General features: G+C 56.6%; 9 non-coding genes across 9 annotated transcripts; 3 read left to right on the forward strand and 6 right to left on the reverse strand.

The window, feature by feature from the left end:
- Nucleotides 1-2,978: 2,978 nt before the first annotated feature.
- On the reverse strand, nt 2,979-3,060 carry TRNAS-ACU (transfer RNA serine (anticodon ACU)). The gene has a single exon. It is a non-coding gene; the product is annotated as a tRNA-Ser (tRNA).
- A 1,686-nt stretch (nt 3,061-4,746) lies between these two features.
- TRNAA-UGC (transfer RNA alanine (anticodon UGC)) lies at nt 4,747-4,818 on the reverse strand. Its single transcript has one exon. It is a non-coding gene; the product is annotated as a tRNA-Ala (tRNA).
- Nucleotides 4,819-5,102: 284 nt separating this feature from the next.
- Nucleotides 5,103-5,174, reverse strand: TRNAP-CGG (transfer RNA proline (anticodon CGG)). Its single transcript has one exon. It is a non-coding gene; the product is annotated as a tRNA-Pro (tRNA).
- An 802-nt stretch (nt 5,175-5,976) lies between these two features.
- TRNAS-UGA (transfer RNA serine (anticodon UGA)) lies at nt 5,977-6,058 on the reverse strand. The gene has a single exon. It is a non-coding gene; the product is annotated as a tRNA-Ser (tRNA).
- A 1,789-nt stretch (nt 6,059-7,847) lies between these two features.
- TRNAA-UGC (transfer RNA alanine (anticodon UGC)) lies at nt 7,848-7,919 on the forward strand. The gene has a single exon. It is a non-coding gene; the product is annotated as a tRNA-Ala (tRNA).
- Nucleotides 7,920-8,595: 676 nt separating this feature from the next.
- Nucleotides 8,596-8,677, reverse strand: TRNAS-CGA (transfer RNA serine (anticodon CGA)). The gene has a single exon. It is a non-coding gene; the product is annotated as a tRNA-Ser (tRNA).
- Nucleotides 8,678-11,591: 2,914 nt separating this feature from the next.
- TRNAS-GCU (transfer RNA serine (anticodon GCU)) lies at nt 11,592-11,673 on the reverse strand. Its single transcript has one exon. It is a non-coding gene; the product is annotated as a tRNA-Ser (tRNA).
- A 203-nt stretch (nt 11,674-11,876) lies between these two features.
- On the forward strand, nt 11,877-11,949 carry TRNAM-CAU (transfer RNA methionine (anticodon CAU)). The gene has a single exon. It is a non-coding gene; the product is annotated as a tRNA-Met (tRNA).
- Nucleotides 11,950-12,199: 250 nt separating this feature from the next.
- On the forward strand, nt 12,200-12,281 carry TRNAS-GCU (transfer RNA serine (anticodon GCU)). The gene has a single exon. It is a non-coding gene; the product is annotated as a tRNA-Ser (tRNA).
- Nucleotides 12,282-12,329: the final 48 nt, after the last annotated feature.

Here is a 12,329-nt window from a genome sequence, read left to right on the forward strand (position 1 = left end):
TTCCAAGGTGCAGCCAGAAACAACCTTCCAGCCTGCTGGAGTAAAGTAGGAGCTGTGGGTTCATCACAATCTCCTAAATGGCAGTTTGATAAGTAAGAAAAGATGAGGCTTTATTTTAGCTTTACCTTCCTGGTTTTTGAACCCCTCTTGAAGAACAAAATGATGCCACAGGTGCACCTTGGACCCACAGCCTAAGAATTAAACTCTTCTTCTGCCAGCCAGGGTTTCTTCCCCTTCACTAATCATTTTCTATCTTTTTTTTGTGCCTCTGTGCACTCCTGTGATCCCAGGGAAAACAGCCCGTCCTGGGGGACTCCCTTCCAGGTTTCCAGACACAGGCTAGGATGTTCTGATTTGCAGCCTCAATGTGTGTTTCAGTTTTGCAGCCCAGTTTAAGTACTTGAGGTCCTGCTCACATTGAACCATTGGTCCCAGAAGAATATCCACAGATGCAGCAATGCTTGAAATAAATGCACAGGAGCAATTAGAGAGGGCATGTTGCTGAATGTGAGTGGATCTGTGTACTGAAACAAGTCCTTTGCCTGAGAAGGGGACAAGGGAAACAAAAGGCACATGTCAGGAAGTTAAAATAATCAGATTTGTGTAATTAATGAGATTAAAACAAAGGAAAACCATATGGGAAAGAGGTCTGCCTGCAAATGCAGGTATTTGAGAGAAAGCCAAGGTCTGTTTTCTCTGACCCATATTTACTTTGGGGAATGAACACTTTCTACTTAAGACATGGCTTTTTCTGGAGGAACCACAAAACCAAGAAAATTTCACCAAAACAAACATGTCAGACCCATTTTCTTAACTTCTGCATGTCCTGGATCTAGGATGTGTGGTTGTCTAAGCCTTGGTTCTTCCTGTAGATCAGTGCATGAGAAAAAACATGGTCCTGGACCAATACTCGCTGTGTTTCCCTTTGCATCACCAGCCCCAGCAACACTTTACAGCTCCAGTTTCACTGCTCTCCATTTTGATTTCCAACAACTCAAGGGCTAGATGTCTCTAAGACATCTAAGGCTGGAGGGTGGAAGCTTGCCCAGGCCCCAGAATTTCTTCTGAAAGCCAAAGGCAAAGGCACATTTTAGAGCAGCAACAGACCCACTGCATCCCGTCTCCAAGGAACACCTGCATCCAGCGGTCTCACCCAGGGCTTGCTGCTGGCCCACACCGGACCTGACAGCAGCATGACATAGAAGGACCACTCCTGGGCAGCTGCTGGGCAAGCGGGACACCCCAGTGACAGGAGGCAGCATCTTGATGCAGACCCGGATGGCTGCCCTTCCACTGTAGCCACAGAGCATCCTTGGCTGCCTGTGTCCTTGCCGGGGCAGACTCGAGGGGGTGCTTCAGGGCCACTGTGTGCAGCCTGGAGAATAGAGCCCGGCTGGTGCCGCTGGGGAAAGCCAGGCTCCAGCTGCTATGTGCCACCCTGGGGCTGCAGATGATCCAGTTTCATGCCGCCACGTCTCCTATAATTGTTGAGTCCCTGGGTGGGCTGATGCTCCACATCGTCACAGAGGTTGGCACATGTCCCCCAGGAGGCCACATCATCACACTCCAGGGCAGAGGCAGGCATGTGCCAGCGTGGACAGAGTCCAGCAGGGTTGAAAGGAGTCAGCTTGTCTCCTCTCCTGGCTGCCTCTGCCCTGCAACCCCTCAGGTCTGATCCTGCTGCAGCAGCCCCTGTGGCATGCACCACTACTCAAGGAGGAGCCTGCACCCACCACCCCTTCTCGTTTCACCATCTCCACCTGCAAGCTGGTGTTTCTCTGGGGCTGTAACCCATGTCTTTTCCCAAGGAAATCTCCTGCATCCCTCATTCAGGGTGCCTGGCTGTCCAGGCATAGACATCTCCCTTTCCCAGGGCAGCAGATCTGGCCAAGCACCACAGCGTCCCACAGCAGCAGGAAGGGCTGGGGCCGATGTTTCCCTGCAGCCCGATCGCCATTTCTGGCCCAGGAGAGGGAAGCGTCTCCCAGCTGGTTCCCAGGGGCATCTCCCGAAGTCATGGGAAGGAAATGCGGCCCCAGGGAAGGTCAAAAAGCCAGTGCAAGTCTTGAAGTGTGGGCAGCTAAGCTTGAGAGTCCTTGCCTTGCCTCCAAGCCACAGCGTTGCTCGGCCACATCCTCATCCATGGAAAGAAGGAGCAGAAGCTGGGAAGACACCTGCAAGACTGGCACAACATGTTTCCCCAGCTGCATCGAAGCACAGACATGCTCTGAGAAATGCAAGGCTTCCCTCTCTGCAAGATCACTGGGATTACAGCAGTTAAAAACCTCCCAGCAGGCAGGTCTTTTTACCTCTTTCCCCTTCATCTTGCAGTAGCTCACCCAGGAATCATAGAGTCATAGAATCATAGAATGGTTTGGGTTGGAAGGGACCTTAAAGATCATCTTGTTCCAACTCTCCTGCCATGGGAACCTCCACTGCAAGCACTGCTGCAGGCACAGGAGGGAGCTTCCACCGCACAGCAGCTATGCCATCCTCAAGAAAGCACCTCTAGGACCTGGCAATGTCTCAGCAAGGCACAGCTTTGTCCAGGGTTGGCTTTTGGCTCCTATTGCCATGACAGGGACGTCCAGAATTTGTGTGTGAGATGCAGGAAGGAATAAATTGGCTGACAGAGTAGAAGAGGGAAAAAGCAATGCCTAGGGTCAGGGTGTGCTCATATTGCTGCCTGGCCAGCCTGTTGCTGACCTTCCCTGCCTATGGTTTGGTGCTTTGCCTCCCGGAGAAGACATAGTTGGCTGGCAGGAGGGCTCAGGGAATGGGGCACAGTACCCTGCTCCTGCAGAGGAGCATGGGGCCCGGCATGCCGCACAGGTCCCTGAGCAGGTTTGGCAAGTGGCAGCAGCAGTCCAGAGGCAGACATGTATTTAATGCAAACAAGCAAAACAGAGAGAGACAAGAGAAGGCTGGCCACACTGGGGGCTGAAAGCCTCCCCTTTAGTGAGAGTGCCTCAGAATCCTGATGAGGGAGGGATTCAAACCCACATGTGCAGAGCACAATGGATTAGTGGTCCATCACCTTCACCACTCAGGCACCTCATCTCTGTTCCAAGCTGGTTTTTAGGGTTTTTTTCCCCCTTTTTAACCAAAGGCTGCAAACCAGTGGCTTGTCCTTCCAGGTATCCTATGGGGAGCTGGGCTGGGCCCTGGCAGCCCATCTGCTTGGCCACGGCAGCCAGCTGCCCACCTGTACATTGCAGGGCAGCAAGAAGGTGTTTGCCCCTCTCCATGATCCCTTCAGTCCCTCTATTCAGAGTATGGCATTTATTTTTGCCATAAAAGTGGGTGCTTTGTTGTAGGTTTCCGTCATGCCCACACCACCAGCCATGTGCCCACCCTCAACACGTGTGCAGAGGGTTTTCCTACTGGATTCAGCAGCAGTTGTGCAAATTAATGAGGGTCCAGCCAGCATATACCGCTTTATTTCCCAAATCCCCTCAGGTCTGGAGATAGTTTGGGTCATCTCTCCAGTGTGAGCTGCCCAGGGAAAGGGGTCAGAAGGAAACTCCTTTGACCAAGTGGGGTTGGTGGGACTGAGGGGTGGGGGAGGCTCCAACAGGGCACGACAGAAGAAACCCCCAGCAGTGCCCCCAGCTTGGGGCAGGGAGGAAAAACAGCCCCCAAGCCCAGGCACCGTTGGGAGTTGAACCAAGGACGTCCTGCTTACTAGGCAGGCACTTTAACCAGCTGAGCCATGGCACCCACCTGCCCTCTGCCATGGGGTGCCCCCCAACACACCTGACCCTCTGCCCACCCCCTCCCCCCATGCCCCACACCGCTGCCCCTGGTCTGGGGTACTCCATCCCCCAAACCCTCTCTATCTGGGAGCACCCCCATTGCTGACTGACCCAGGCTCCTGGCACAGGGAGCCCAACACCTTCCCCACAAGCACCAGCTGGGTTTTGGGGTCCCAGCCCCTGCAGGAACATGCTGCCCCCTCCTCTTTCCCCAGCAGAGCCCTGCCAGCTTCTCCCAGTCCCCGTACTGCCCTGAGGTGACTTCCTCTGTCTCAGCTCTCTCTCTGGCTCCTCACCTGAGCATCCTGAGGGTCCCCACAGCATCACCTACCTGCCTGGCTCACCCATGATTGCCCAAGCCCAACGCAAACAACCTCAGTGTAACCTCTGAGGGCCCAGGCACCCCCAAATTCTCCAGTTTTTGAGAGGTGCATGAGACACACTGAGGGAGAGAGCAGCCAGGAGCAGCTCCCCAGTGCAGCAGGTGCTGGTGACACCCAGTTCTCACCCAGCTCCATTTACCTCCTCCTGGCCTGGCCTGACACCAGCACTGGGAAGAGAACCTTGGTAGAGGACCAAACCATGCTCAGCCGTTGCCACCCAGCAGGGAGGCTAAAACGCCAAGGATGAAACACAGCTCTGCAGCACTCTCCAGCCATGCCAGCTGACAAGGGTGGACCTTCACTGGGGAGGTACCCAACCCCCCAGCATCAGCAGCTCTACGGTGTGGGGAACTCTGTGCTCTCCCTTGTACTTGTGCTGGCAGGGCAGACAGAGCTGGGGCAGGGATAGAAGCTGCGCTGGGTGTCAGCTCCACAGTTTGGCATTGGTCTAGGCAGGGGAGTAGGCATTTCCTCACATCAGTCTACAGGTGCCAGGAAGCATCCCCAGGCCAGCCATGCTCACAGGCAGTCCCAGAGCTCTTCTAGGGGGCTTTGGGGGCTCTGCCAGTCCCGCAGCCGGCAGGGGAGTCCAGGGAGTCAAAAGAACATGGAGATGCTGGGGGTTGAACCCAGGGCCTCTTACATGCAAAGCAAGCGCTCTCCCACTGAGCTACATCCCCCGTGCTTGGGAAGGGGTGGGGGCCTGGCCAACTCCCCTCACCCCCCACTGCTGCTCCACTGCCTATCACTCACCCTGCTCTGCCCCAAAAACGGACATTCAGGGGCTGCACTCAGCTATCCCTATTGCCACAGGATGGATATCCTCACCATGGGGACATGCCCACTGCAAACACTCTGCCCATCCATGTTGCAACAGGCACCGATGCCCTCCCACCACCCTGGCCCTGGTCCCACTGGACTGAGGCCATGCACCCCAGCTGAGGAAGGCTGGTGTCCAAAACAAGGGCTCGTCCGGGAGTTGAACCCGGGACCTCTCACACCCGAAGCGAGAATCATACCCCTAGACCAACGAGCCAAGATACTGTAGCATGGCAAGAACCCCCTCCTTGACCTGTAGCACTCAGAGAATTGGTTGGGCTGAGATGGGACCTTAGGAAGCTTTCCTTGGCCCTGATGGATGTTCACAGGTGGGAGGCCCCCCTTGCTCTGCCCTGGCTGAAGGGCTGACACCTGGACATAGCCGTAGGCTGTAACTTCCCTGGCCCCAAAAGCCATGGGTCAAGAGTGCCAGGGCAGCCAACAGGACCCCCGGGTGCAAGCAGCCCCAGACTGTAGCCCCAATCCAACCGCCCCAGGTGTAGCTCAGTGCTTGCCTTGCAAGAAGCCCTGGGTTCCATCCCCAGAATCTCCAGCTTTTGTCTCCTTAAACCCATCCCCTCCAAGAGGTAGTGGTGATAAACTCCACTTCTGCCTCTGGAAAAGTCATCTTCCCAAAGGAGATTTCCTGCATGCATGTCTTGCACCGTGTTCCCCAGGCAGAGCTGCCCACCAGGGATGAGGTAGCAGCAGGGCTCTGCTCTGTCATCCCTGCCAGCCGATTATGGCCATGCCTGAGTTGTGTGTGTCTCTTTACCCACGGGGCAGGACCTTGCTGTCAGCAATGGTGAGACCACCTTAGCAGACAGAACATGGCCAAGCTTTTGAGCCTACATCACACCAGCCATGCCTAATAGGATAACTCTGGTGGGAATTGAGCGCAGGGTCCCACTGGGCCACCAGTGCCGGAGAATTCCCTGGTATGGCTCTGCAGCCATCGCTCCCCACAGGGTGAGGCTGCCCTGGCCCACCAAACCCACCCGGCTGTTGGTAAAATCTCTCGCTGTGAGCAGGATTCGAACCTGCGCAGGGAAACCCTATTGGATTTCAAGTCCAACGCCTTCACCCCTCGGCCATCACAGCCCCTGGCATTCCCTTCCTACACGGGGACACCCCAGATTTACCCTGAGGTCTGCTGGGGAGAAAATACCCTCCAGCCTGGTGTGGGGCCTTCTGCACCGTCCCAGTACTCCCTGAGAGCCCCAGTATCCACATGTGCAAGGTTTGGGAAAAGGGAACACTCTGGGGTATTTACCCACGGCTGAGAAAAAATCCAGGTGCAGCAGAGAGCCTTGCCACAGGGCAGGCACTACAGGGAAGTGTCCTCCAGCGATGTCCTGAGAGAAAACGGGTTTCAGGGGGAAAAAGAATATGAAGATACCGGGGGTTGGACCCATGGTCTCTTAAATGCAAAGCAAGCGCTCTCCCGCTGAGCTACATCCCCTGTGTAAGGTTCTGGGAAGGGGCCTGGGCAAGTGTGGGAAATTACCAGGTTTGTCTGTGTTGGAATACCATCATTGAAAATCTGATTTGAGACAAGTTAAGCTACATAATTATCTAGCACTGGTAAGTACTGATAAGCACCCGCGACTGAGCGAGAGCCGCATACCTGCCTTCTCTTTCGAAGACTGGGACAGATGACTCAACTGAGTGGCACCTGGAGTGAGGCAGAGGACCCACAGCCTGATGTTATTTCAGTAAAGGAGGGAGAGCAACTGTGCCCCTGTACTGAACACAAGACTTGTTAAGGGTTAATTGGCATGCAATAAATTACTTAATCCCACTTCGCTAAAAGTATAAATGTGGCATTTAGAATCCTCCATTTTGAGGATGAGGGTTCCAACTACTGGATGGGTTGATGGGCCTGGACTTCTCCCTTCCCCAAGGAGGGACACCTCTTTGCTAAGGCTCGTGTCTCTGACTACATCAGATGTTACCCGGAAAAATATTGTTAACAAAAGTGCTGAACTATTAACTCAAGCTCGATTTCTGCAGTAAGTGTATTTATCAACAGCAATTCTGAATTTCTTATATCTGTTGCCTTAATAAATAATTTATCTTTTCAATTTTGCAAAACTGTCTCAGTGAAAGTCCTTGGCAAGGCTCTGAAACAGGCAAATGTTGACTCTGATTGAGTGGCTAATGTATATAATCCTTTAGACATAAACCATTGACCAAGTCTGGGACTAAGACTGGACCTAGCCGCACGCAGACTCCTCTCTGAGAAGGAGTTTAGAAAGCAAAAGGGCCCTTTCTGAACCTTGTGACTCAACAGGAGGGCTTCCCTCAGCCACATATCAGACTTAAACTCTTAATGAGACAGCAAGTCCCCTTTCCCTCCACTCCTGTCCCACTGCCCATCCTGCTCTGTCCCAAGGACCCTCACCCCAAAAACAGAACCTTGGGTCATGCACTGCCAGATCTTGGGAGGGTCCATCCTGCTCACAGGGATGTGCCCAGCCAGGGCATGGTACCAATCCCTCTGTGCCAGGCAACACTGCCCTCATTGTGCCCTGGTTATGCCATGGTCCCACGCATCAGCCAAGAAAGGTAGATGCCCCAAAGGAGGGCTCTTCCGGGAGTTGAACCCAGGACTTCCCACACACAAAGCGAGAATCATACCCTTAGAACAACAAGCCCGGGTGCACCTCAATGCACCCCCACCATCTCTGCCCCACAATTTTGGGGGTTGGTGAGGGTGGCTGTTGCTGCCTTTTGCTCCTGGCACAGCCTGGAGCAGATATGGAGCACATCATACTGTGCCTGGGATGTGGGGCCAACATTCAGAGGTGGCCACAGCACATAATTGTCGCGGGGACAGCTGGTCCATGGGGGTCAGTGGGGACCCCGGGCACAGTTCTACCCAAGCATGGGGGATGTAGCTCAGTGGGAGAGCGCTTGCTTTGCATGTAAGAGGCCCTGGGTTCAACCCCCAGCATCTCCATGTACTTTTGCCTCCCCAAAGCCCCCTCCCTGCTGTCTGCAGGGCTGGCAGAGCCCTCCAGGCCCTGGGACTGCCTGTGTGCAGAAAGGACTGGGGGGACAACAGTAGTGCATGGTGGGCATAGTGGGTGTCCAAACCCTATGCCAGGACACCCTAGAGAGGGAGCTGCCCTATTCGCCCTGCCCTGCACCCAAAGCTGCGGTGCCTGTCAGGGAGAAGGAGGAGGTAAAAGCCAACAGCTGACCCCGAATGAGGGCAGGCTTTTCCCAAAGGGAGAACTCCTCTGGGAGTTGGACCCAGGTCCTCCCGCGTCTGAAACTGGGACCATACCCCAAACTTGCACCAGGCTCCCCAGCTGTACCCCTTGGACTCTCAGCCCTTGGCTCAGTTCGATGTCGGTCTCACGAGGCCCACAGATGCACCGGTAAAAGGAACTGCAGATAAACCCACAGTTGCCACCCCATGGCTCTGCTGCAGGTCCCCAGCCCTCTCTCAGTAGTCAAATCTCAGAGGGGAGGATTTACACCTTGCCTCAGGACAAGTGATCCGTTACTTCACTCATCCAGGGTACAGGTTTACCTGGTGCAAAACCTGCCCCACGGGGAGGTGCAGGGCTGGGGCTGTGGACTCCAGTCTCTCGCCCCTCTCGGCTCACACAGCAGCAGGTAAAATCTCTCGCTGTGAGCAGGATTCGAACCTGCGCAGGGAAACCCTATTGGATTTCGAGTCCAACGCCTTCACCCCTCGGCCATCACAGCCCCGACTCTTTGCGTCCACAGGGGACACTTGCCCCCTGCCCAAGCCGTCGTTCCCTGGGAACATTCTGTGTTTTCCTGGGAAGTAGGAAAGTCTCTGGAGAGGCCAGTGCATCCCCACACCCCCCCTCAGCCCCACTCTGCTCCCCAGGGCCTGACGGCAGGGCTGGGGGTGCCCAGGCAGCTGCACATCATGGCTTGGTGGTCTGGGGGTATGTGAGAGGTCCCAGGTTCAACTCCTGGACAAGCCCTCCTTTCGGACACCCACCACTCCACTCCCACCCAGCCAGCACAGAGCTCGTTTGAGACCCAGCCATTGACTTTTATCATTTTTAACTGTGAGGCACCCCACGGTTGCCAGGGCTTTGAGCTTAGCATGACACACAGGACTGTTCCCTGTCTCCACGGTGCCAAGCCCATGCCCAGGCCCATTGGTTCTGCAGGATGACCCCGGTGTTGGGGTGGCAGCAGGATGAGGACAGGGGATGGGCAGGGGTTGTGGCCATGGCATGCTCCATGGCTGTGGGGCACCTCCTGGCTCAGGGCAGGTGGATGCCGTGGGTCAGCTGGTTAAAGTACCTGTCTGGTAAACAGGAGGATCCTGGGTCCAACTCCCAGTGCAGGCTGGTTTCCTTCTCTGCCTTAAGCTGGGGGCACTGCAGTGGGTCTCTGCCTCAAGTAGGGGTCTTTCATGGCCCCACACCCTTCTGCCCCGTTGGGATTTCCACTGGTGCCAACCACCTCCCATCCTTTTGCCCTTTGAGGAGAGTGCGTATGCAACTTCTCAGTTATCCCCTTCCATGGGTTATGCATCCCTGTGTCCTGGTAGGGCTGGCCATGGCTCCCTTCGTCTCTGCCTCGGTTTGCCCCCACCGAATGACAAAACTGCCCCGGTGCAGCCTGGGTGCATGCTTTTACAGAGAGCTTATTTCAGGGTAGGACAGGGACAGTCCTAGAGATGCTGGGGGATATCTGGAAGTCTGGGTAGGGGCAGAAAGGACTTAGGAGCATCTCTGGGAAGTGGGGTAGGTGCTGGGGGACCAGCAGCAGCACTTGTGCAATGATGGAGCCTATAGGGACGAGGGGAAGGTGCCCCCAGAGGGTCCCAGTGCTAAGGCACTGCTCAGTGGATGTGTGGTCCTGGCAGAGGGGACCCTGGGCACCAGCTCTTCTGTGAAATTGGATCATGGAATTAGGTGTCCTGCAGTGGGTTTACAGAGCTCATTACAGGCAGCAAAAGACACAGATCAGTCAGGGTCATGTCATCCCTCTCCAGCCCCCATGCAGGATCTTGCTGCATCTTGGATGCCACATGCCACCCTGGGGCACTGGGGGCTCCAGCTGCCCCACTGGCCCCAGCTGGACCATGGCCCCTCCAGGATATGTCTGTTGGAGCAGGTGAAGCAGGTGCCAGTAGCAGCCACTTCATCACTCAGGAGCCCACTCTGGGGCACCTGGACCCACAGCACAAAGCCCACCAGGCATCCTCAGTGGCAGCACCAGTGGGCCTAGACAGGGGAGAGAGAAGACAGTTGGTGCCAAGGCTGGGGAATATGGGAGGAGGAGAGTGCAAGCCCTTCAGAGCTGGGGGCAGTTGTGGAGGAGGCTCTCCAGCCATGGGGAGGAGAGAGGTAGGCTGCACGCTCTCCTGCCGCTCTGGGACTCAGCTGTGTGGGACTCAGCTCTGGGACTCACTGAGGTCCCCCACGTGGGAGAAGCGCAGCTACATCCCATTGAGTGCCATCTCATCCTCCATCAGCCCTTGGGGCAACTCCACCTTTGAGGGAACAGAGGTCGGGGGGTTACCTCCCCATGGGAGCAGGGTCCCTAGACCAGCCATGGGCAGTGGTATAGAGGCTGCACCTTGAAGATGATACCACTGGCGTAGGAGCCCCAGGGGCACATCTCCAGCCAGATCCAGGGTCCCCTGCTGGACATGGCAATGACCAAGGCGTTACTCCCACCCAGATCCTGCTCCTGCCCCTGCCCTGCAGCACCTGGAAGTCCCACGAGCAGCAGCAGGACCTGTCGCCCTGGCATAGCTGCCCTGCCTGCAGCCAGTCTGTCGGGCTCTTACACCTAGCAGGGCTGGCAGGAGGGACCTAGCAGCATCTCAGTTACTTTTCCAGGGAGCCCAGGCTTGTCAGATGGCCAGGATTAGCTGCAGGAGAGGGTGAATGCCCCCACCGGATGGAGTGCAGGGAGCTGATCCACCAGTTCTTTGTTTCAGTGCCTCTCCAGGCAGCTTGGCCAGAGCCAATGAGCATCCTGGTACCAACCAGGACTTGGGCGGCGTGGATCTGGGGCACCTTCCTCTCCCCCTCTGGGCTCCCACCATGTGCAAGATGGGATTTGCACTCTGCCCCTTGCCCTTTCTCTCTTTGTTGCAGTTAAGATGAACAGGCACGTTCACTGACATCTCTGATGGAAATCCTTTCCCCTTTTCTTTGTCCTCACTCCCCAAAGTATCCATTTCTTCATGGCTTCACACTTCGCGTGTCCCAGTTTGCTTTCCACTTGCACCCTCCTCTTTCAGAGGGTTATCTTCTTAACTGCTTAACAGCTACTTTCTGTAGTAATAGCTGTTTTAAGGATTTCTGAGTTTGTTTTCCACGAGCCTCTGAGACTCCCAGCCACCTCCATGCCAGGAGCTGGCTGCCCTTTTAGATGCTTCTTCAGAATTCTTGCCTGGGCTTCTCCGTGTCCTCCTACCAAAGTCAAACGCTACTGCAGGCAAACTGGCTACCCTTGGGAGGATGCAGTTGCCATGGTGGACCAGGCACTAGGTACCCCCGGGGCTCAGGCACCACTGGGAGTCGAGTCCACAGTGCCCCCTGTGCAAGAGCTTAAGCCAGGCGGCCGCAGGACGCGCCAACCCGAGCTGTCCCCAGCACCCGCCGCGCTGCAGCAAAAGTCCCGACGAGGGTGGGATTCGAACCCACGCGTGCAGAGCACAATGGATTAGCAGTCCATCGCCTTCACCACTCGGCCACCTCGTCCTGCCCCGCGCCGCGGGCGGCCCCCTCCCTTCCTCCCCCCCCCCCCCCTTCCTCCCCCCCCCTTCGCTAGCTGGGGCGGGGCCCCGCTGACAGGCTGCCGCTGCCCCGCCCGCCCCGCCACGGGCCCAGCGCCGCGCTGAGCGCCGGCCGCCACCGCCGCCCGTCCTTTCCTTTAATGCCCGGGAGAAGCTTTGTTTCAAGCAGCCCTCTTAGCGCAGCCGGCAGCGCGTCAGTCTCATAATCTGAAGGTCCTGAGTTCAAGCCTCAGAGAGGGCAGCGTTTTGCCGCCCCGCCCGGCTGGGAGTGGGGGCCGAGCCAGAGTCTTGCTGCCCAGCGCAGCCCGGGCTCGGCGGTGGCCCGGCCTCGTCCTCTCCACAACCCGCGCCTGCGGGCCCGCTCCTCCCCGTCGCGGCGGGGCGGCCCTGCAGAAAGGCCGGCTCCCCTCGCCAGGCGGGGCGGCAGATAACGCTGCCCTCTCTGGGGCTCCAACTCGGGAGGGGAGGGGCCGGGAAACAACAGAGAGCGAGACGAGGTGGCCGAGTGGTGAAGGCGATGGACTGCTAATCCATTGTGCTCTGCACGCGTGGGTTCGAATCCCACCTTCGTCGGGACTTTTGCTGCCGCCCCGACTTCTCCCACGCTGCCCTGGAGCCACA

The sequence above is a fragment of the Numenius arquata genome, chromosome 3 (genome assembly GCF_964106895.1).
Source record: "Numenius arquata chromosome 3, bNumArq3.hap1.1, whole genome shotgun sequence".
Classification (NCBI taxonomy): Eukaryota; Metazoa; Chordata; class Aves; order Charadriiformes; family Scolopacidae; genus Numenius; species Numenius arquata.